Consider the following 24,762-nt stretch of genomic DNA (forward strand, 5'->3'; position numbering starts at 1 on the left):
GACCTTCTTGGCCAGCATTTCCATAGCCTTACTATCCTTATCAGGAGGAAGCAGTTTGTTAAAGGGCAACAAGTTAAGAGGGCTTGTCAGAAGAAACTGACACTACCGAACGGTAAGAAGAAGGGCATTTATAAAGGAATTTGCAATTGTGAAGAACCCTGTAGGTTTCTTAGGTACAGGAGGTCGATAGTCAAGGGCTGCAGAAAAGGTATCCAAAAAGGCAGCCAAGAGAGGAGGAACAGCAGATGGCTTGAGAGACTCCATCTGTCAGAGGTCATAGTATATTTTTTTGAATATCACAGACCTGAGAACAACCCCACTTAAAATAGTCTATCATGCAGGCAATAGTATTCCCCAAAGGGCAACTCTTCCAAAGACAACTCTCCCAAAGAGGAGTCTGGAATTAAGGAATCCTCTTCCTCTGGGCTACAGTCCAAGGGGGAAGGAGTTTGGGAAGAACAGGGCCAAGGATTCTTCCCCAGAGTCCAGAGATTCTCCAGAGTCTGAGGAATCCAATTCCCTAGGCCTGTTAACAGGAGAGGAAAGACCAGGGGAGCAGGAACAGAAACCCCCTAAGGAGGCTTTAAGGCTATCAAAACATTAAATAATCCCACTTGTGCTTCTTCTTAAAAGTACTCAATTGTATTATTCTGCTGCAGTTATTACTGCTTGGTAGTACCCCGATTAAATTGTAACTGTTATTCTAAGCCTTTTGGTTTAAGCACTTGGGCTTGAGATCAGTTGCTTTACATTAAAAAAGTTTGTGGACTGCATTGCTGTGGCAGGACAGGTAGCTTACATCCTTCTAAGTTGGGAGTTGCTGATTGAAGGCTCAGTAACTGCTATTCTAAAAGTGCATTAGTCCTGGTTTAAGCACTTAGGCTTCAGACCAGTTATTTTACATTAGGAGGATTGTGGTCTGCACTCTTGTGGGAGGAGAGGCTAGATTCTGCCCTTCTGAGCTGGGAATTTCTGGTTAAAGGCTTATTGTGTCTGCTTATTTGAACTGTTTCTTTCTGAAATGTGTGCGCCTTGTTTGCTGTAACCTAGAAGTTAGTAGTTTATTGGCCATTTTGGGCTAATTTCTCTTTCATTTCCCTGCTATAAAAGCCGCATTTGCGCTTTTTTGCACTTGTATTCAGCTCAGCAAGTGTCTGCCAGGTGTCCTGCAGAGTTCTGCAGCAGTAGAGAGACAAAAGAGAGATTTTGGAGTGATTAAGTATCATTTTTCTGATTTTCTTGCTGTCTAACTAATTCCGCCTAAAATGCTGAATTTTTAGTGTGGTTGTGATTTAAAAAGCTTGTTTCTGCTACATATTGTACTTATTTGCTGCCTGCACTTGAACTAAGTCATTTTTGTGTTTAAATAATTTGTTTAACTGTTGTAGGCTACACACTAAAGTGTGATAGCCATTTCTGTGCATTTAAAGTGGGTTTCTGTTTTATTGTATCTGCTTAAAAAAATATATACTCGTTTCCTGCCTTTCTGAACTAGTATAGTCCAGTTTTCAGGTTATTGCTGAATTCAGGGCTGTGTTACAAGTTTCTGTGTTGCCCATACCTTACTTGGATAGAAGGAAGTTTCTCTGTTCACCTGTGAGAGAGGGGAGCTTTGAGCAGCCAATCTGTCCCTGGAGGAGTGGTTTCATTCCAGAAGTTAGTAGTTTATTGGCCATTTTGGGCTAATTTCTATCCATTTAATTTCCCTGCTATAGAAAATGCATTTGCGCGGTTTTACATGCAGTGCAGCGCCGGTTAGCTAGGGTTAAACTATTCCCGGCTCCACGAAGTCCACTCTTCAATTTTTCCCTTGAACTAGACAAACTTTCAACTTAAGCACTCAAACCATTCATTTCACAGCCCAGCACTTGCTCATAACTCATGCTGTTGTGTCTTACGGCTAGGGGTTGCCACAGTGGAACTCCGGTCCGCTAATGATTGGTAGTTGATTTTTACATGCCGAGTTACCAGCCCTGACGCACAACCTTCAACGAAGGTACGTCCATTCACGCATGTCTCCACGCAGAAGACACTCTAGCTAAGAATCGAACTGGACAGCGTCTTACTGTGAGGCGATAACGCTACCGCAGCACCACCACCGCATAGCAAGCACTAATTAAACCTAGCACTAGACCCCCCCCATACTGTCCAGATGGACAAGGTTATCTATTCGCCCCTACCAGCCAATCAGTAAAACAGCTCGCTTTACCTATTCAGGCACGTCCAAAGAGCAGTTTCAGGTGTACTCTCCAATCCAACTGGTGAATCTGGGCATTTTGAGGCAATGTTACAACTGCCTCATGTACACAGACAACCCTGTCCTCCTACCACCAAACACTAATATATGCGAGAGATGCAATTATACAGCCAGACTGGAGGCAAAGCTCTATCAACCCAAGACTGGAACTGACAGTCAAGAGGAGAAGGGAAATACTTGCAACATACCACCAGTCTCACATAGACCTATTAAACCAACACAGGCAAATAACACGCATAAATACATGAAAACATAATTGGAGGCTCTAAATAAAAATCTGCAAAAGCAATAGAGACCTCCAAACCAGACATTCAAGCAACCTCCACAACCCATCACAAAAGTACAATTGTGTACACTTACCATAAATGTAGATGTTCGAGTGTATTCACTGTTGCAGTCATTACATTTGGGTAATCTGCTGGCAGGTTGCCCTCAGTCGGCCTGATTAACAAAGTTTTGGGTCCTGCATCAGTTGCTGTCCCTTCTTCCATGATGTCAGGTCGTAAGGGGTATAAAATATGCAGCCGACGCCATTACATCAGTTTTTCTTGCCCCAGATGTCAGGTGCCCCCCAAATGGGGAGCAAATAAAATTAAAAACACAAAAAATATACCTCCAATCCTAAAGGCAAATACACCAAAAGGTCTTTTAAGCATAGTGAAAGAGAGGTACAGCCAGAGAAAAATAGGGGGCTGGAGGGAGGGTAACCAGGACTGCAACAGTGAATACACTCGAGCATCTACATTTATGGTAAGTGTACACAACTGTACTATGTTCTTCGTGTTTCACTGTTGCAGTCATTACATTTGGTTAGATTCCTAAAGCTATGGTTGGGTGGAAGGAATTATACAGCATTAGGATCAGCTATAAGGCCCTGCAGGACAGCAGTGGCAAAGGCAGCTCTGGATTTAGAGAAAAGTGGTAAATTGTAATGTTTGGTGAACGTATGAACTGAGCTCCAGGTAGCAGCTTGTAGAATGTCCCTGGTAGGAACACCTCGGAGAAAGGCTGCAGAAGTAGATGCAGCCCTGGTGGAATGGGATCTGATCCCCTGGGGGATAATCTTTCCATGGTGCATATAGCAAAAATGAATACAATGGCTTATCCATTTGGAAATGGTTTGCTTTGAAACAGCCTTTCCCTCTACCCCTGCAGCACATACCACCAGCAGTTGTTCAGATTTTCTTTGAGATTTTGTTCTGCTTAAGTAAAATCTAAGTTGTCTGTGTACATGCAATGAATGCAGAATCCACTCCCCCTTGTTCTGTGGATTGGGAAAGAAAGTTGGCAAATGAATGTTCTGATTAAGAGCTACACTGGATACTACACCTTAGGCATGAAGGATGGATTGGTCCTGAGAGATACCCTGTCCCCATGAAAAATAATGAAAGGCTCCACTGCCATAAGAGGCTGTAATTCGGAAATCCTTCAAACTGAAGTGACTGCTAAAAGGAAAGCTGTTTTCCAGGAGAAACATTTTAAGTCTGCAGTAGCAGCTGGCTTGAAAGGAGGGAGAGTGAACTTTTCCAATCCAAAATTGAGGTCCCAGGCAGTGGTTGGAGCTCTCCTGGGTGGTCTTACGTTTTTGGCCCCTCTGAGATACTGCTTTAGCAGAGGATGAGAGAAGAGGGATGGTTCTGTGTTGTAATGAGCTGAAATGGCTGAGGCGTGGATTTTTATGGAAGAAAACGGCAGGCCCTTGTGAAGCATCTCAGTTAAGTATTGTAAAATCTGAGGAATGTTGGACACTGCTGTGCTTATCCCTTGAGATTGATTCCAGGCACAGAATCCTTTCCATTTGTCAGCATAAGATTTTCTAGTACTAAGCCTTCTCACCTCTAAAATGACATCCATCACAGGATTGCTGAGGGATGCTAAGAGTGAATTTAGATGATTAGCCACGTTGCAAGATTCAAAGTTTGGAGCTGAGTGTGCAGAATTTGGTTGTTCTGCTGAGACAGTAAGTAAGGTGTCTGAGGCAGGTGCCACGGAGGAAGGTGTGACGCATTGCGCAGGAGTGGGTCCCAGTATTGGTGAGGCTAGTCTGGAGCAATCAAAATCATGTTTGATTTGTCCTGTTTGACTTTTAGTAGAACTTTGGAGAGCAGAGGCAGAGGGGGGAAAGGCACAGACTGATAGGTCTTTCCAGCTGAAGGATAGAGCATCCACTTTCCAGGCTTTTTTGTGATGAGTTCTTGTGCAAAATATGTCCAACTGATAGTTCTGGGGTGAGGCAAAAAGATTTATGTCTGGGCTCCTCCATTTGCATGTCAACATGTTGAAAGTCCATGGTTCCAGTTTCCATTCATGTGGGTCCATGAGATTTCTGCTTAGTTTGTCTGCCAGAGTATTCAGCTTTCCTGGCAGGAATTGAGCTTGTAGTTGTATATGATAGGTCAAGGCCGTGTTCTACAATGCCATGGCTAGTCTGCAAAGGGGGTAGGAGTGTGTACCCCCCTGCTTGTTTATGTACCACATAACCGTGGTGTTGTCTGTCTATCATTAACTGTCCTGGATGAAGGTAGTCCTTGAAGGCTGTCAGTGCATTCTGTACAGCTATCATTTCTTTTTGATTGATATGAAGGTGCATTTGATTTGGGCTCCATTTGCCCTGAATGCACTTCCCTGCCAGATGTCCATGCCAGATGTCTCCCCAAGCATAGTCTGATGTGTCTGTAGTTAGGGTTTGGGCGGCAGGGGGTGGTGTGAATGGCAGTCCCTTGTTTTGGTGGCAGGCCTCTGCCCACCACATGAACTCTAGTTGCAGGCAAGGTATGCTAGGAATCATTGTTTCCAGGTTGTGACAATGCTGACTCCATAGATTTTTTAAGTACCACTGAAGTTTCCTCATATGCAGTCTTGCATATGGAATTAGAAGAATGCAGGAGGCCATGAACCCCAAGGCTTGCAGTATTTGCCTTGCAGAAAGCAGGGTTTTTGTGGCCACCTGTTTGAAGTAAGTCACCAAATGAATTTGCTTCTCTGGTGTAAGGAAAGTCATCTGGGCAGTTGTATTCAAGCTTGCACCCAGGAATGTAATTTTTTGAGAGGGTACCAGTTGTGATTTCTTTTCGTTTATAATGTACCCTAGACAAGTTAGAACCCTTTTTACAAATGCCAGATGGTGTAGAAGAGTGTCCTTGTTTTCTGCCTGAATTAGACAATCGTCCAGGTATGGATATATTTGAATATTTCTTTGCCTGCAAAATGCAATTACTTGAGCCAGGCACTTAGTACAGACCCTGGGCGCAGTAGATAAGCCAAAGGGCAGTGCAGAGAACTGGTAATGCAAGTAGCCTGCTTTGAAGCAGAGGTATCTTCTGCAGGATTCCCTGATTGGGATATGCAGGTAAGCCTCTTTTAAATCTAGAGTTGTCAGCCAGGCATCTTTGCCTAGCATAGGAAGTAACTGGTGAAGAGTCAGCATCTTGAATTTTGGAATGTCCAGAAAGGTGTTTAGAGTAGATAAGTCCAGAATTGGACGCCATGATTTGTCTTTTCTGGGTACCAGGAAAAGTCTTGAATAGAAACCTTGTCCCTTTTCTTCTTCTGGTACTGGTTGAATAGCCCCCATGCTCATGAGGGAATGTACTTGTTTCTGGGCCTTTGCCCACTGATTTGGGAGCAGGTCTGGCCATCCGTTTGGAATTGGCAACATGTGGAAATGAAATCTGCATCCCTGGGATACTATATTTAAAACCCATTTGTCCTGGGTTATAAGGTGCCAGTTTCTTGCATGAAGAGCCAGTTTCCCCAAAGGGGCGGCTAAAAGGCAAGTGCTTGGTAAGTGTAAAGGGAAGTCATTGAGACTGCTTACCATATGGAGGTGTCTTGTTGTTCCCAGATTTGGAAGAGGAGGCACCCCATTGTTTTGTTCTGAAAGTCCCTTGTGACTGAAACCTGGAGCCTTTGGAATGTCTGGGTTTGACTTGAGTGCCTCTTGAAGGAACTGGAAAGGACCAGTTCTTAGTAGACCAGTGCCTACTAAATCTTGGAGGTTGCACTTGTAAGAAATCTTTCACAGTTTGCATCGATTTAGCTTTAAATTATTTTTTAAAACTTCTTCAGCCTTATTATCAAAGAGATGGTCCTGTTGTAAAGGAGCATCCAACAATTTTGCTTTAACATCATCAGGCAGATTTTGCTCTTTGAGCCAAGCATGCCTTCTTAACACAGACCCAGTTACAGAAGCCCTGCAAGTGGCCTCCACAGAATCAAAACCACATTGCAAAGTCTGTTTTCCAACTTGTTCAGCTGAATGCAATAAATCCTGTAAATCTTTGTTTTCCACACAGTCAGAAATTAACATCATTTTCTGTTTAAGCGGTCCCATGATATGCTGGTGATATTTCAGCATATGAAATTGACAGTTTAAAGCCCTGATTGCCACGGTTGCAGAAGTGTAAACCTTCTTACCCCATCTATCCAGTGCCCTGGAATCTCTACCGGAAGGGGTAGGGTTTTTAGCAGTAGAAGCCTTAATGCCCTTGGGACCCTTAATGCCCTTGGGACCCTGAGAAATGGTTTCAGGATCTGCAACAGGATTTTTAAAAAGGAATTTGTGGGAGTCAGGAACCCTATAGTATCTGTCTGGTTTACAAGGAGCCGGAGGCAGAGAATCAGGAGCCATACTAGATTCTGAAAAAACATCCTGAACAATGTCTAGAACAGGAGGTATAGTCAAAGGCCTATGCTGAGGAAGAAGAAGAAAATCCCTAAGTCTCTTTTTAGATTCAGAGAAATCCTGACTTTCCCAGTGGAAATGTTCCCTTAAATTATGTAAAGTTTCCCCAAAAGAAAATTCCTCAGGGGGAAAAGCAGAAGGAATGGAATCTTCTGCATCAGAGTCTTCATAAGTAGGTATAGACAATTCCTGTTCATTAGAAGAGTCAGAAGAAATAGAATCCTGTTCAGAAGATTCATACTCAATGTCTTTCCTAGGCCTCTTAGAAGGGGGGGGGGGGGTTGGCCACCCCGGATCAGAGTAATTAAATCTTCAGCCATTTTGATCATTTGTTTTTTAGGCATAGGGGCCTGCACATGTGGCCCAGGTGTCAGTTTTTTAGGCATAAGTCGAGTTTTTAGCCTTAGTTTTGAAGATGGCGTCGGTCTAATATACAAATCTGTAGGCCTGAAAACACCCAAAGAAGCCGGTGCCTGCTCAATGGCTCTGGACCCATCCAAGGTAGAGACATCCGCGGGTTCCATAATTGAGGCATCTCACGGCAGACTGGACTCTGAATGGGTCTCAGTAGAGGCCTGCGAATCAGAAGTAAAGGGTATCAGGGGCCTCGAAAGCGCCTCACTGAGTACCGGCAAACTGGTGACTGGCTTAGGAGAAGCGTCGTCGGCAGTTTTGGACCTCAGTGACCTGTCTCTGTCTTTTTCTTTGCATTTTGTAGGTATTCCGGTAGTCGGACTGCTAACCAATGACATTTCTGGATAATTAAAGCGTTAGCCAAAATATTTAGAAGCAAAAATGCACAGTTTGATAGTGCATTGATTAAATAAAGCACAAAACCAACAGCAAGGTACATTGTGATCAGGGCCTAGGCAAGGAATACAGTACAAATGAAAATCCTTATGAGGTATTTGCTTCCCACAAGTAATGCAATTATTAACTTTTACTGACATTGGTAAGGAGCAAGAAAAAGTTTCCCCAATGAGGTACTTAGCTTTTAGTTGAAGACTTCGGATCTGAAATTCAAAAACGAAAATGTCATGAGTCGGCCGACCGGCACTTGCGAACTGCTTCTGCTTTGGGCACTGCGCGGCAAGAAAGACTGATGTAATGGCGTCGGCTGTATGTTTTATACCCCTGATGACCTGACGTCATGGAAGAAGGGACAGCAACCGACGCAGGACCCAAGACTTTGTTAATCAGGTCGACTGAGGGCAACCTGCCAGCAGATTACCCAAATGTAATGACTGCAACAGTGAAACACGAAGAACATCCATGAAACACATACTTCACATAATCAGTGTGCCATGCAATCACAGCCCTTAAAGCAAAATAGCATACCCAACACACTAGTAATAGATGACTCTATAGTCAGGTACACTGATGTCCCACTAACTAGGCTGGACAAAGAGAAGGTTACAGTTAACTGCCTGTTGTGCGCCAGGATCCGCCACATAACACAAGCACTCAGGTCGCTCCAGAACAAGTACAAATATGACTCTGTCATTGTCCATGTTGGTGTGAATGACCTGAGACTTACCTCCATGGACTACATGAAAAGAGACATGGAAGAGCTCTCTGATCATATTGCCCAGGCCGGTATGACCCTGACCCTGAGTAGCATCCTGCCCTCACCAAGAATGATGGCACAGTACAAAGAAAAAAATTATCATTTTCAACAATTGGCTAAGTTTCTGGTGTCATTCAAAGGGGATCCAGTATCTGTCTGCCTGGGATGACATGCTCGACAAGCCACGTTGCTTCACAAGAGATGGCTTGCACCTGTCACCCTTAGGCTTTCGAATACTGGCAAAGGCCTTTTCCGCCCCCATAGTGCCTTTTTTAGGCAAGGATCAAAACATAAACCCACCACCGTAAATAGCACAAGTAACCAAAAACTGAGGGTAATGCTACTCAATGCCAGAAGTCTAAACCTCAAAATGCATGAACTCAAGGCACTCCTCAGTATGGAGAACATCGATATCTGTGCAGTAACAGAAACCTGGTTTAAGGCTCCAGAGAGCACCCCAGCATAACCAGGCTATAACTCATACCATACTTTTCAGCCACAGAACATGGACCAAAACACCAAAGGCAGGGATGTATCCATATTCATCAAGGATACCCACACCTCCAGGTTAGTGGCGCAGCACGGTGCCTAAGAGATCATCCATGTGCAACTAACAACAGGCAAAATTGCAATTCAAATTGTAGCTTGCTAGAGATCACCCACCATGACCCAGGACCCCCATTCCGCATTTCTGGAGACACTGGAAAATATGAAGGTCCTACCAAATGCCCTAATATTGGGTGATTTCAATTACCCAAACATTAACTGGGAGAACTACTCAAGTGCTAACTCCCTTGCCCAACGCTTCCTAGAATTTATAAACTCGCACACCCTGGATCAACTGGTCAACACCCCCAGCACAGGTAACAGCATATTGGACCTGGTCATCACCAATATGGGCGACCGGGGTTCCACACTCACTCTGGATATCCACATTCCGCCCCCACCCCCAATCATGGAAACCACCGTGAAAAACTTTTCAAAAGCAAACTTCACATTACTTAAGACCGAGGTGGAATGGTTCACATCCCCCATGCTAAAGGACAATGCTGTCCAAGCTGCTGAATCCCTTACAAAGGCACTCTATGAGCACCTGCAAGAATGCATGGATTTTGCTTTCCCAAGCAAAACCAAGACTCACTCCTCCAAGAGAAGGAAACCAGTCTGGTGGACCCCTGCCATAAACATGCTATACAATAGAAGGAGGAAACTAGTACAGAAAATAGTAAAATCCCAAGAAGGGAAGACTTCCCTGATCAGTATCATCAAGAAACTTCGATCCCTCATAAAATCATCCAAGGCTAGCTTTGAAAGAAAAATTGCCAAGGACTCCAAAGATAACCACAAAGTGTTCTTTAGCTATGTCAAGAACCTAAGTGGAAACTCTCAGATCTGCTCTGAATTAGTGCAGAATGGCACAAAATACACTGAACCGACTGATATTGCCAACATTCTGACAGACAGGTTTAATGCAAACTTCACCCCCCTCTCACCTCCTAAAGGGCCCATAACCATAGCAGAAGAATGTAGAGCCCTGGCAATCACTGGCACACAGGTTAAAACAGCCCTATCCAAAGCCTAAAGCACAGTTTCAAAGGGACCGGACTGTGTATTACAAGAGCTCCAAAATGAATTAACCCCTCACCTAAAAACACTGTTCAGACTCAGCCTCTCTACAGGCTAAATACCCACAGAGTGGCACACAGCAACAGTTATCTCACTCCACAAAGGTGGAGACACAACGGACCCCGGGAATTATCGCCCTATAAGCCTGACTAGCCCGGTCTGCAAGGCTATGGAGCGCATCATCATGGAACTCATTCACAGAGACATTGGGAACCTCCAAACATTGGACCCTACCCAGTTTGGCTTTAAGGGCAGATCATGCCTCCTAAACCTTGTGGACTTCTTTAAGACAGTTACCAAAGCTTTAGACGAGGGAAAGGAGGTCCACACAGCCTACCTAGACCGCGCAAAGGCTTTCGACACCATTCCCCATTCTGGTATTATAGACAAGCTCACCAGCCTGAACATAAATCCCTACGTCACAAGATGGGCTGCCAACTGGCTCATGGATAGAACCCACACGGTGAGAGTTGCAGGCTCTAGGTCCGACTCTAAACCAGTTACAAGTGGCATCCCCCAGGGCTCAGTCCTGGGACCCCTCCTGTTCGGTATATACTTCTCAGAGGTACAGGCAAGCACAGGAGGACTATGGCTGACCAAGTTCGCAGACGACTACAAACTGGGGGCCATAACTGACTCTCCGGCTGATACAGACATCCTCCAGAAGGGTCTCACTGAGACGGATACCTGGTGTCAAAATCATGGCCTCAAGCTAAATGTCAAAAAGTGCGTAGTCATCCCCTTTGGAAAAACCAAGGTACCCGCGAACTACCACATACGTGGTAGTCCCCTAAATAAAGAAAATGTAATAAGGGATCTGGGAACCCAAGTAGATAGTAATCTTTCCTTTGATAGTCATATTGCCAAGGTGGTTAGAAAATCCTTCTATGTGGCCCACCTAATCAGAAAAAGGGTTCACATCTAGAACAAAAGAGGTTATTGTGCCCCTCTACTCATCAGACCCATCATAGAGTACAACAACCTATTTGTGATGTTCCTTACAAGATACCTGCAACAGCTGGAAAGACCACAGAAGTACCTCACCAAGAGGATTACTGGCCTTATACAGATTCCCTATGCAGCCCGACTGAAGAAACTCCAGCTGTAATCAGTTGCATACCGCTTACTCAGAGGTGATCTCTACCGGACATACAAGGCCATGTCCAACACAGAATTGATGGACATGCTCCATCTAAAACAAAACAAATCCCCGAGAGCCATATGCTCTAGGGATCTAAACCTCACCACAACAATAAATAGGACGTGCTGGAGGGATAGATTCCTGTCCCAGAGACTCCCCATTCTTTGGAACAGGATTCCAATCTACATTCGGCAGAGCCCCTCACTAACACTCTTCAACAGACACCTTGACAAGTGGATGGGAAACAGAAAATTTACCCCAGGGATCACTGCAGTGGCTCTTCTGGACAGAGGCACAGGGAACTAATAGCTCTGCTGGACAGAGGCACAAGGGACTAACCTAAGGGGGTGGCGAAAGCCAACACATTCTGGCTAGACTTACAGATGCCCTCGGGAAGACAGGTTCATAGGTAAGTACTAGGCTATGAGAGAAATCCTGCCAGTCATGCTGGAGATCCTTAACAACAGGGGAAATATGCTTTGCCATCTGTTTCTTCTTCTGTGGCATATCTGCTCAAAAAACACTCAAGCTGTCACAGGTAGGCATGGATCTGAATTCTCACACTTCCTCTTAGGTGTTTCAAATGTTTGTACCTGACATGGAGAGGTAATCTTGGCTGATAATATCCAGGCAACAGTGGAGATTTCCTCAGATGTAAGCAAAGGAGGAAATTCCTACACCCATTATAGAGTCGCATAAGTCATTGGTTCTCAAGATAAATGGATAAAGAGGAGAGGTGACTATGCAGGGTCTTAGGCACAAACGCTTGGCAGATAGAACAGTGTGTGGGAATCACCCAAGCATTAAAGACACTGCTCGTGACAGTCTTCATAGGGAATCTGCCTCCCGCACTGACAGTTTCTTTTTCTGGATGACACGAATACAATCCTAGAGAACAAAATGGAAGAAAAGAAAGTCCAACATGGCACTTATCTGAAACCACAGCTTGGTAACTTGCACAGCAGAACAGCATTCTGACCAATGGATGATAATGCCTTTCGACTGGCGACAAAGAAGTTTTGAGAATTTACATCTGTATGTCACCTTTATGCTTTGGGATATCCTTGGCAGGAGCTCTCTTAGGTGAAGATTACAGCAACAATGACATGGAAGATCATTGTCTCCATACTTATAAGGCCTAGTAAATAATACATATAACGGTACTGTAAGTTGCTGATGTATTCTCAAGTCATTAATACTAATTCTGTCTCCTCCTTGTGCTTTGTTTGGATCCAGTTTGCATCGTTCTTTTTTCACTATAATCTAATTTGATTTCAGAATCTGAGGTTACCCTGATGTCACAAAGAAAATTTATCACCCCCTTTGTGGAACCAAAACTGATTTGCATAAGATTTTGTAACTATAGCTATAATCTGTTGCGTCTGAGAATAACATTTAGAATCTACATCTTTAGTCTTTCTACATTTTATATATCTATAGAATGGTTTCATATTACATAAAAATACTGAGCATAATTTTTCCTCAAATTTTTGTTGAGCTTGCCTTACACTATGTTTGATATGTCTGTCCAGTTTGCTTATTTTAGTTTTGAAAGTTGTAGTTTGACCTCTTTTCTATTTCTTTATATTTTTTGTCTCTCACCTTAATCAAGTATATTGGTCTATTTTTTTTAATTTTTGCATTATAACCATTTCTTTTTCAAAACTTTCTACATTTCTTTTGCAGTTTTTCAACTGAACACATCACTCCAATTAGTTTTACATTGTGACCATTTTGCTTCCATAAAATCTGTTATTAATCTTCTGTGCATCAATTTAGATTTCACTTTGGCAGAATTATCTAGCAACAAATTAACCTTTGTAATGCAATGATTGCTGCACATCAACGGTGGAAAAATTTAACAGGAAGTAACTGGAATTTCTTTAGGAACACAAACAATGTCTAGCATATTCCGTTCACTGATAGTTTTATTTACAATCTGAAGCAATTGTTGCTCCTGAATATACTTTGTGAATAATTTCCTTACTAATGTTATTATTCCAGTCTGCTTCTGGTAAATTTAAGTCCCCAGCTAATATTATTCTTTCCTCCTGTGTTTCATGCAAGAAATGTATGAATTCCTCTAGGTCATCAGTACTTGACTTTGGTGGTCTATACACTCCAATTGTTATTTATTTATTTATTTATTTGCCATTTGTTAACCGGGTTAGCAGAGACCTGAGGAGAAAAGATCCAGAATACAATGTTTACAGAAGATACAGAACAAGTTTACAGTTGCAATAGTGTTCACGGTTAGATACCAGAATTATTTACAGTTGCATATAAAAACTGAAAAACAGATATAAAATTATTTACAGTTGTATATACAAAATGGAAAAAATACAGACTGGAGAAGTGCGAAAATAGGTTTATATGATAAGTTCAGTGTTCTATTTAGAGGGAAAAACAAGCGAAGAGGAATTCAGGATTGATCGGCAGAAGAGAAAAGAAATAAAAGATTAAAGGTGAAAGATTAGGAGGGATTAGAGGTTATGGCAGGGTTTAGTAAGCACTGAGTAGATGTAGAGAAAAAGGAAGTATATGTGGAAAGAAGGGGAAAGCAGCCTTACAATCACAGGGGTCCAGCGGGGTCTTCACAGAGGCAGGACCATTATTTTTGCAGGTAGTCCTTTAGGGCAATTTTGAAATTGGGTATGTTTTGGAGTGGGAGGTTATTCCAAGCAGTGGAGACTGCATGACTATATTGACTTTTACCTATGTTTTTTTGGGTGTGGAGATTTGGAATAGGTGTTGGACAGAGCTATGAAGTTTGCGGTTAGGGACATAAGGGGTGATGAGAGTAATTAATGAGGGACAGGCTTGGGGATGTAGCAAGATAGATTGTGTCATATGAAGCTGAGATAGAAAGAGTTGGTTGTGGAACTCTGGCCAATTAAGTGTTATAGTTAAGTTATATGTTCCAGGGTTGTCTTTATTGCCACAGTTACACAGTCTATAGTGTATTGCTGTTGTCAGTGAATATGTAATAATCACAGATCTCAAAACTGTCTTTAATCCCTATCATAACACCTCCACCTGATTTTTTTGTTAGAATGTTTGTTATAGTAAAAACATTTATACCCTGGCAAAACTAGTTTCCATTTCACAATGATGTCATCAATCTTGTGAGAATGTTGCAAATTTTTCAATAAAAATAGTTATTAGAGTAGGCTCCCCGTTATCTGGCTATCAAACGTCTGCCATAGCCCTAGCAAAAGGCAACACAGAAGAACAGCACTTCTGCCTCCTCTACGCTAAATAATGACAGATATTTGAGTTTTACACTTCATATTCTTTAGAAAAATGCATACTAACACAAATCCTGTTATTCTAGCTGATTTATAACCTATAAATGCTGTTTTGTATGCTTTTTCTGATTAACCAGCCATTTGTTTATCTAGCTAAAGGTCCAGTCTCAGAGAAACCGGATAAGAGGGGGGTCTACTGTATTAATGTTCTTAGCATTAACAACCATCAGAGATGCATCAAATATTGCTATGTTTGAACTGTTAAATGTTCGACTTGGCAAAAATCCTGCCTTGTGTTTGTCAAATATTACAAAATATCAGCTGTAAAAATTCTCTAACCCGATCTTGACAATTGTACACCATCCTGTCTGAACACGTGTGCCCAAAATCAGGCTCTGATGCTTTACACATTTCCATTTTTTAAAATGGGACATTTTTCATGCAGATGTTTACCCCAAAAATCTTTTCATTCACTGTGACGTGACTCTCCTTTCTATATGCGATTTGTGAAAAATATGCCCCAACACCCATACAAGCCATGATATCTAAAAGGGCTGTAAATTCCCTACTAACAATCAGGTAGTCCTTGCAGATGAGATTGTTTGTACTGACATGAATAAAAACAGATCCGTACTACCTTACATTAAGGCACGCTAAGCCTTGTTTCACATCCTCTATTTGATATTCAGCATCTTCTCCGCAAATGTTAAGTATCAGTTATTCTAATAACCGAATCCCAATTACAAGAATATCTTTTCTGAACAGATCTGAAGAATCTTCAACTTATAATTCAGTAATATCTGCTCTAGCAGTTGTTACAAAGGAATGATCTTGCCACTGTTTTCACTGCTTATTACATTTGTAAACACACAATTCTCATCCCGTTGGCTTTGTACATCCACAGCTTCAGCCATGTTGACAATGTTGTAGGGGGACGCAAAGGGATCACAGCAGGGATGGCCCCAACGATGGAAAACTTTCTCCACCACTGATTGTTTAACAGACCACTCATGAGGCATCAGAATGAATCTTCTGAGTTTGTCCACTAGCATGTTGGTACTCCCTGGACTATGAGTTGCAACTAGAAAGCGATTGGTAGCGATTAGCCATTGCCACATGCTTATAGCTTCTCAGCAGAGAAGGTAAGATCGGGTTCCCCCTTGTTTGTTGATGTATTAGACTACTGATATGTTGGCGGTCTGATTCACAATAAACCCCACAGGAAGAGCATTTTGAAATGACTGTAATGCTAGTAGGCCTGCTCTCATCTCTAGGATATTGATATGCGAATTGGTCTCTTGGGGTGGAACCATGTACCTTGGACCGTCCTTCCCAAGTAATGCTCCCCACCCCAAATGGGAGGAGTCTGTAGTCACTGTGGCCATTGGAGGTGGTAAAACAAAGGGTCAATGTAGGCATATGTCATCTGACTGGATTCCTGGATTCACCAATGGATGTGGTGTTTACAAATCGGTGTAAGCTTAACTGGAAAAGATAGGGGTTGTTGAAGAATAGACCACTGAACAGCTAGAGTCCATTGAAGGACACGCATATAGTAATGTGCTAAAGGAAACTGGGCTTTTGCTGCTGTCATAGACCCCAACATTTAAACAATGAATCTGGCTGGAGGAGACGGATGAGACTGAATCTGATGAACCTGAGATTTGAGTGCGTCTATGCAATGTGTAGGTAAAGAGGCAATTTGTGTTCAGATATGCACCAATAAACTCCAGGCTCTGTACTGGTGTCATATTTGGCTTGGTATAATTGATTGTTATTCCCAGTGAGTAACAAGTCTGGAGCAAACAGTCCCTCAGTTGTTGAAACAGATGCACACAGTGAGCGATGAGGAGCCAGTCGTCTAGGTATGGAAACACTCAGAATCCTTTTAGTCTCAAGTGAGATGCCACCACTGTCATACATTTGGTGAACACCCTGGAGGCTGTGGTGAGTCCAAAAGCAGGGCTCTGAACTCATAATGACTGGCTCCCAGCCGAAAGTGTAAATATTTTCAGGAGCGCCTGTTTATTTTGATGCGACAGTATGCATCCTGAAGATCTACATAGCACATCCAATCATTCTTGCAAAGAAATGGCTGAATGGACTGGACCGTGACCAATCAGAACTTTGACTTTTTCACATATTGGTTCAGTTTGCTTAGATACAAAATTGGTCTCAGGTCCTCTGTCTTTTTTTTTTTTTTTTTGCCACTAAAAGGAAGTGTGAATAAGTTCAGATTCCTGTTAGGTCTGGTGGGACCTTCTGCATGACTCTTGTCTAGCAGCTTTTGAATTGCTTGTGTTGCTGCCTTCCTTTAACTGGGTGGAACATTGTGAAGTTTCTTTCTTTTGTAGACTAGGACCTGGGAAAATGATATGAAGTATCCTCTGGATATTATTTTTAGCACTCGGGTATCTTTTCTTGTAGGAACCAGCTGTCTGGGTGAAAGAGCAATCATCTCATGACTGCCTCCAAAGGTGGGCTGTCAGGCAGCACTTCAAGAGCACTGACAGGGAGTATCAGGAAATGAATCACGTAATCCCTGATTTTGTGGGCATCCTTTGCCTCTAGGGCAGCGTTTATCATTAGAACTGCTTCCTCTGCCTCGAAGGAGTTATCTCTGCATGGATCTTGGAAACATCCCTGACATTTGCAAAACCACATTTTTTTGCCACCTCTCTCTTGATTTCTAGAAAACATTCATTGAGGGGTAGAAAACTTGATTCCCATGGCAGACGGGCTCTTTTCTTGTTGTTCTTTCCAGGTAAGCATTTCTTTCACAGATGGACCAAACAAAGATGTTGCATTAAAGGGAGTGTTGATAAAAGATGCCTTGAAAGATTCTGCAAAGTTGCATAGAAGCATCCAGGCAGGTCTCCTTACAGCAATGCCTGAACTGGCCACCCATGAGGCACCTTCAGCTGAGTGAGAGATCAACCTCATGAATTCACTGGATATTGATAAAAGAGTGGCCAGCTGAGAAGGTGATCTTTTGAAATCATCAGCAGATGTGGACTCAGGAAGAAAGAATTTGACAGTTCTTAGTTCAACTCTCTCTGGAACCTTGTAATGTGTGCCAAGTAGTTAAGGGACCTCAAGGCAAATGTTGCTGAAAAAAACACTCACTGTCTGGTTCCCTGGACTATGTTTGGTAGGTGGACAGATCAGCTCTGTTCTGCTAGCTCTTTCATACTGGCTGCCACCAACACAGTAGCATCTACAGGGACTCCTTTGCTCCAGTGATAATTATCTTGGGGGAGGGGGGGGCTAGGAATTTGTCAGGTATTGGCTCAGTGGAATCCATCTCATTCTATGCCCAGCAAGAGACCAGATCAATAAGTTCATCTGCCGGGGGGGTACCCAAGACAGACAGGCCAGAACCAAAAACCTCCAAAAATACCGACTCCTCTGGACAACAGTTATTGGAAGACCAGCCATCTTTCTGTCTGAGGATCTTTAACATGTCTCCAAAGGAGAGATAATCAGGTGGTGATCTGAGGGAATCTTTCCCTTCCTCAAAATCAAGATCTTCAACAGGGAATCTATGTGCCTTTTCTTGCATGTTCTCTACCAATGATCTCTTCAGGGGTATGTTCAGGGGAGGTATCAGAAGAGAGGGAAGATTCTTCTATGGGGACTGACTGGAAGCTAGGTGGAACCAAGTAGCTCTGTGGAACAGGCCTGATGGACTCAGAGCTTGGAACCAAAGAGTGACTAGGGGGTGGATCCGAGGGATGAGAGACTGGATCTCTAGAAAGGGAAAAAGCCCTTTCCACAACCTTGAAGGCAGACAGACCCAGAGAACCTGTAGCCACCTGCACAGGAGCCGAGACTTCCAGTATGGGTACATCACAACTGCGACTGGATCCTTGCCTGGAATAGGGAACCATACCTGAGTTGTCCAGCGCTGAAACTCTATGGGGCAGGGTTGGATCTGATAACATCAGAGTAGATATCTCAGATATCTCAGCCCCACAGATCCGACACTGACACTTCAACGCCAGGACCCGTACTGATCTAAAGGAATGGGAGCAGATCTAGTCAGGGAAGTTGTCGAAGTTCAGGAGGTAATTCTCCTCAGATACGACTCCAGAACTCTTGCAGCTGTTGGATCATGGGGCTCTGAAACCAAAGGAAGGATCCTAGAAGGTAGCACTGTGTGAGTAGTGGCTGGAAGACCTGCAGATCCAATAGGGTATGGATCCAAGAAAACCCCCCATCTGGATCTGAGCTCTGAGGAATTTTCCCATCATCCTATTCATGTTTACTTTGGAAAGACGTATGGAGCACCTGGTGGATGATGTGGTTGACTGGGGCCTAGAATTTTTTTGGGGAGTTTGCATAAAAAGTGGAATGGAGCCGAGGGGAGACCATATCCAACAGAAACTCAGGTGAATGAGCTTTGGGACTGTATGATGTACTAGATTTCAGACCAGAGGAGTTGGGATCTGTAGCCTGAACTGTAGGGGCTTGCTGATATAATAATCGGACCTGAAGTTTTAGGACCCAAAGATTTTGGATCTGGAGAGCATACATTTGGGTACGAAGAAGTCAGATCTGATGTTTTTGAGATTTTTGTTGGTGGTTCTGAAGAAGTCCTAGGAGACTTCGGTGGAGAAAACTTTCTATGCTCTGAAGGAGTCTTTGAGGTTTTACTGAGGGTTTGAATTTCTGAAGAAAATGTAGTTGAGGGAGGAAGTAGGCCTTTAAGTATCTGTTTGCTTTGTCCATCAGCTAAAGCCCTTGTATTGAAGGCTGCACAGACAGAGCAGTTGGTGTTAAGATGGGCTGCTCCAATACAATATATGCATTCCTTGTGAGCATCCAAGTCATACCTTTCAACGTCTTAATGCAAGAAATCTGGACAAAGCCTAAAATAATGGGGGAACAAAGGCCCAAAATAGGGACGGATTTTAAATATGGCTCTTATAAACTTAGAAAACTGCTAGAATAACAGGATCTGTGTTAGCATGCATTTTCTGAAGAAAATAAATGCTGAAACTCAAATATATGTCATTATTTAGGGACTTCAGTCCTCTGTGATTTGGAAGAAAACCACAGATTTTATGAAAAACAGACCAAATATCTGAGGTAAAAATCTGGACATTCTGCGAAAATCTGTACAGTTGAGAGGTATGATCCAAGTTAGGGATTTTGTGCCCACAGGAGGTGCATTTTTTAAAACCTGTTGGCTTGTCAGCTGCCATGACAACAGAAGGAATATTTATTTTATTATTTTATTTATTTATTTGCAGTTGGTTTACCAGGATAGTCCATTGGGCCAAAGAACCCATTTTCAATGGAGTCCTGGGGAGAAAAGCTCCAAAAACAATTAGCAGGGTTACAATAAGGTATTTAGTTTCAGTTATACAATTACTAAGGACTTGGAAATACAGTAGACTAGTGTAGAAATATATACAAATATTACAGTCTTGTAAAGCTGCAAACAATTTACAATATAGAAGCTTTTACAACTTAGGGTGGGTTACACTAGAGGTATCTTTCATACATTTAGGATGAGTAGCTTAATACAAGCAAGAGAAAGGTATATGAGCTGACATAATTCAATATAGAAACAGAGAACCTTTTCCATCTTAGGGTATATTTACACTTAGGTACTTTTAAGTATTCAGATAAAGCTTAATACAAGCAAGAGCAAGATCTAGGAGTTTAGGAGAGTAAGTAGAAATTCCCATTATGAATGGGAGAGGAGAAGTGGAAATTCCCAGTATGAGGAGATTATGTTGGGTGGGAGCACGAGCATTCCCATTGGGAAATTAGGTGTGAGTGAAGGGATTTTTTGAATGAGAAGTGATTTGTGATGGTACGAATGAATGGGGGTAAGGAGTTCCAGAGATGAGCAAGACTGTAGGATAAGAGATTTTTTCCAGGGGGATGAATTGGTTTATACAGTTCAATTAGGTTTTGGTTGTTAGATCTTAGAATTCTATCAGGGAGGTGCAATTTGAAGGTAGAGGAAAGGGATGGGCAGTGGAAGGGATTGAAGATGAGTTTGTGTGCAAGAGTCAGTTGGACGTAGGTGAGGTGATTGGGTAGTTCTAACCATTTTAGTTTGTGAAGAGCTGAACAGTGTTGTGAGGAGGACTTATGGGAGGTAGCAAACTTGGCAATTTTGTTATAGAAAGAGGAGAGTTGTGTTTTGAGAGAAGATTGTAGGTTAGTTAGAAGTGGGGCTCCACAGAGGAGGGATGGGATGAGAAATGTGGTAGATAGGGTGAGTGTGGTGGAGGGTGTAAGATAACGATTCTGTCTGTAGAGCATGCCAAGTTTTTGGTGGGTTTTTTTATATTTAGTTGAATGTGGGAATTGAATTTAAGCTGACTATCAATTTGGACCCCAAGTCATTTGGCCTCAGGTACCAGTTCTAGGGGTGTATTGCTGTGACTAGTAATAGTGAAATTACTTGGATTGAAAAAGGTAGCTTTAGAGGGGGTGAATACCATTACTTTGGTTTTGGAGGCATTGAGTACAAGGTGATTTGTTTTCATCCATTGTTCAGTGGTTGAGAATGCATCTTGAGTAAGCTTTAGCAGTGTGGGGATGGAGGTAGCAGAACAGATAATAGTTGAATCATCTGCGTATTGGATAATTTTAGTTAAAGGAATAGAGTTGTGGAAATCATTTATGAATATATTGAAAAGAAGGGGACCCAGTATAGATCCTTGGGGAACACCGGTTGAGGTGTTGATGAAAGGGGAGGTGGCTTTTTCCATATTACTGCTTGATATCTATTGGATAAGTAGCTAGTGAACCAGTTCAGAGAAGAGGGTGACAAGTTAAGCTTGGAGAGTTTAGTTAGTAGTAAATTGTGGGAGATAGTATCAAAGGCTTTAGAGAGGTCTAGTAGGAGGGTGGAGACCATGTGTCCTGAGTCCCAGGCTTTGTTCACAGCTTCCAGGAAGGAGAGTAGGGTGGTCATAGTACTGTGTCTTGGTCTGAAACCATGTTGTGTTGGAGTTAGTAGGTTATTGTCTAAGAGGTATGGTAGGAGTTGTAGGTGAATACACTTTTCTAGAAGTTTAGAGATAGGAGATAGGATAGCAATGGGATGGAAATTAGTAATATTGTTGTTGCTGCCGCCTTTGTGCAATGGAACAACAAAAGCCTTTTTCCAGATTTGGGGTACTGAGTTTTCTTGAATGAAATGGTTGATTAGAATGCTGATGGGGTAGGCAATGGCTTCAGCAGCTATGCTGAGAAAGTATGAAGGAATGTTAACAGGGGCATTAGAGCATGGTTTCAGTTTCTGAAGTAGTTTTTTTATGGTGGATGTGGGTATAGGTTTTAGTGAGAATGGTGGGGGAAGGGGGTGAGAATTTGGGAATGTTGATGATGGAGTGCAGCTAGGGGGAGGAGCAGTGGTAAGGGGTGAAAAGTTGGTAGGGGAGGGTTGGGGTGTGGTGGGGTTTGATGAAGAAAAGGATGAGGTTAGTTTGGAGATAGAATCAATGAAGAAGGTGTTGAATTGAGTGGCCAAGTCTATGTCAGGGGTGTTAGGGTCTGGGCTAGGGTTATCTGGTTTGTTGGGATTAAAGAGGGTAGAGATGCATTTCCAAAAATTTTGAGGGTTTCTTTTGTTGTTGTTTTGGATTATGGAGAAGTAATTTTGTCTATCGGAAATGATGAGCTTTTTTACTTTGTTTCTGAGTGTTTTGTATTCATTATGGGCTAGGGGAGTCCTATGTTTCTGATATGATGACCATGCCTTATCTCTAAGGTGCATAGTTACTAGTGTGTTTTTTGTTAGCCAAGGGGCAGTTTTGTTTTTTATTCTTTTTTGTTTTTATAGGGGCTTGTTGCTCTAAGAGGTTTAGGAAAGTTGTGTTAAAGTGGGTGACAGCTTGTTCCAGGGGTAGAGTTTTTAGGGTGTGCCAGTTGATTGCTTTTTGAGAGTTGGAAAAGGTAGTAGGGTTAAAGTTTTTTTGGCAGCGAGTGGTAATAAAATTGTGAGTAAGATGTAGGGGTGAAGTTAGTTGGTGTGTGAATGTGGGCAAGTGGTCACTAAGGGAGTCAAGCAGGGTGCCACTATTTGAGAAGTAATGAAGGTGGGAGACTAATATCCAGTCTAGGGTACTATCACTGGTGAGGTATTTTGAGGGCCGAGTTATGGGGTTGATCAGTTGAGAGAAGTTGTAAAGATTAATGTTGAGTGGATTTGTGGGAGACTGTATTGCAGACCAATTAATATTCATGTCACCCATAAGTATAGTTTTGTTGTTGATGTTATTGGAAAGCCAGGAGAGAATATCTTCTAGTGTAGAAATATTGTTGCCTGGGGGGATGTAGAGGGAGGCTATGCATATGTGTTTGTGTTTATTTACTTGAAGCAGTGCCAGGAGTAATTCTGCATTATTGAACTGGGGAGTTGGTTTGTTATAAGGGGTAACTGTTAAGGAGGATAGGTATAGAAGTGCTACTCCACCTCCTTTTTTGTTTGTTCTATCTTTTCTGATTATAGAGTAGTTGGGTGGAATTATTTCGGAATATTTTATATGAGGTTTTAACCAAGTTTCAGAGATGGACAAAATATCTGGTTTGTTATATGTAAGCCAGGCATGCAGATGAGGGATTTTGGTAACTATACTTTGAGCATTTAAGGAGGTGAGTAGTATGGATTTATCTGTTGGACAGGATGAGGATGGGCCTGGGTAGGGGTGTATGTCTCCTGATAATAGAACAGAAGTCAGATATAGCATTAGGTTGGGGAGGTACTTTGTCTGTTTAGAGACAGGATTGAGTTTAGCTAGATTTATGAGTGATATGTTAGTTATTGCAGGGTTAGGATATTTGTGAGGAGTAATACGTTTATAAGGGAAGAAAAGATGGTGTTGTATGGGGTATAGGCATGGAGAAATTGGGAAGTGTGAATGTAAGACATGTAGGTTAAGATGGCTTGTAGTATGAAAGGATAGAGTGTGTTATAGTTAGTTGACTGGGTGAGGTAGTAGGTATAGGATATGGTGAGGAGGAGTTCTAGATGAGTACAGAAGGATATGGCTTTTGAGAGCATTGTGGATTAGGTTATTGAGGGGAGGTATGTTGTGGATGGCTAGTTTACTAGGGTATGAGAGTTATAAGTTTAGGGAGGAGACTGAGAGGGGAGGTATGGTTGAGTATTGGTGAAATGAGGGGAGGAGTAAGAAGTGGGTGTGGAAGGGAGGAGGTTACTAGTTGGTTGGGGTGGGGTGATGGGTGTGCTTAAAGGGTATAAATTTAGAGGTGTTGGGGCGGGTGGGAAATGGGGGCAGGGAGAGGAGCGGAGTGAGCCCGCAGGGCAAACGGAGAGGGTAGACACAGGGACTGGAGCAGTTGTAGAGGAAAAACAATCAGCAGGACTAAAGTGTGAAGGTAAGCTTTAAAAGTTAGATGGGATGAAGGCTAGAGAGAAGTGTTCGTAGGAAGGTAGTAGTAGATGAGAAATAGAAAAAGAGTAAGGTGGGAGAGCAGGATAGCAATGCAGGTACAAAAGGAGAAATAGGTAAGAAGCTATGTAGTAGATAGGATGAAAAGGGGGTGAGGCTGGGTAAAGGGTGCCACCTAGTGGACAGGCCTAAAAATGCAGGCAGATGTAAGAGGGAGACAGATGGAGAACCAAGGGAAAAGGTGGGCGCTAACTCAAAAGGAGGGATGTTGCAGAGGATGGGAGAGAGGGAGAAAGAGTGATTTATGTATTGGATGACAGATATAAAAAGACAAGTCTCTCTCTCTCTCTTTTTTTTAAGAAAATAATATAGAAAGTATTATCAGCAATAGTAATTAAAAATTGCCATGTAAAATGTTAGGAAGGACAGAATAGGTATAACAAGAAAAATTCACCAACTATGGTAAATTAAGAATATACCATAAAAGTATAGAAACGACTCTCCTAACACAGTAAAGGAAAACTGGAAACTAAGAGGGAGGTTGTAATAATAACAGAAGGAAATTTAGATAGGAAAGCTAAACTTTCACTTACAGAAAACAACAGATTATAAATAGCCATCTTTATTTGCTATCAAAGTATATATTTGTATGGCACATGCACAACTACTTATGCAAAACAATGCAACATCTGTAAGCTGTCATATATGCAATGTTGCACCTGCGTGGGATACAGTGACAATATTTCCTCCTTTCTGTAGCCTTCTATCTGACCATCACACTGATGTGCAAATTATGATGATCTACCAATGCATCTTGGGTAACAGTATGACTTGCATTCCTATCAAAGTACTGAAT

General features: G+C 42.4%; 1 protein-coding gene across 1 annotated transcript in view; it reads right to left on the reverse strand.

The window, feature by feature from the left end:
- The window catches only part of RNF180 (ring finger protein 180), a 933,453-nt gene that overhangs the window by 621,577 nt on the left and 287,114 nt on the right, over positions 1 to 24,762 (reverse strand). The gene's annotated exons all lie outside the window — the stretch shown is intronic.

Source organism: Protopterus annectens, chromosome 2.part2 (assembly GCF_019279795.1).
Source record: "Protopterus annectens isolate FY-2018-M chromosome 2.part2, PAN1.0, whole genome shotgun sequence".
NCBI lineage: Eukaryota > Metazoa > Chordata > Ceratodontiformes > Protopteridae > Protopterus > Protopterus annectens.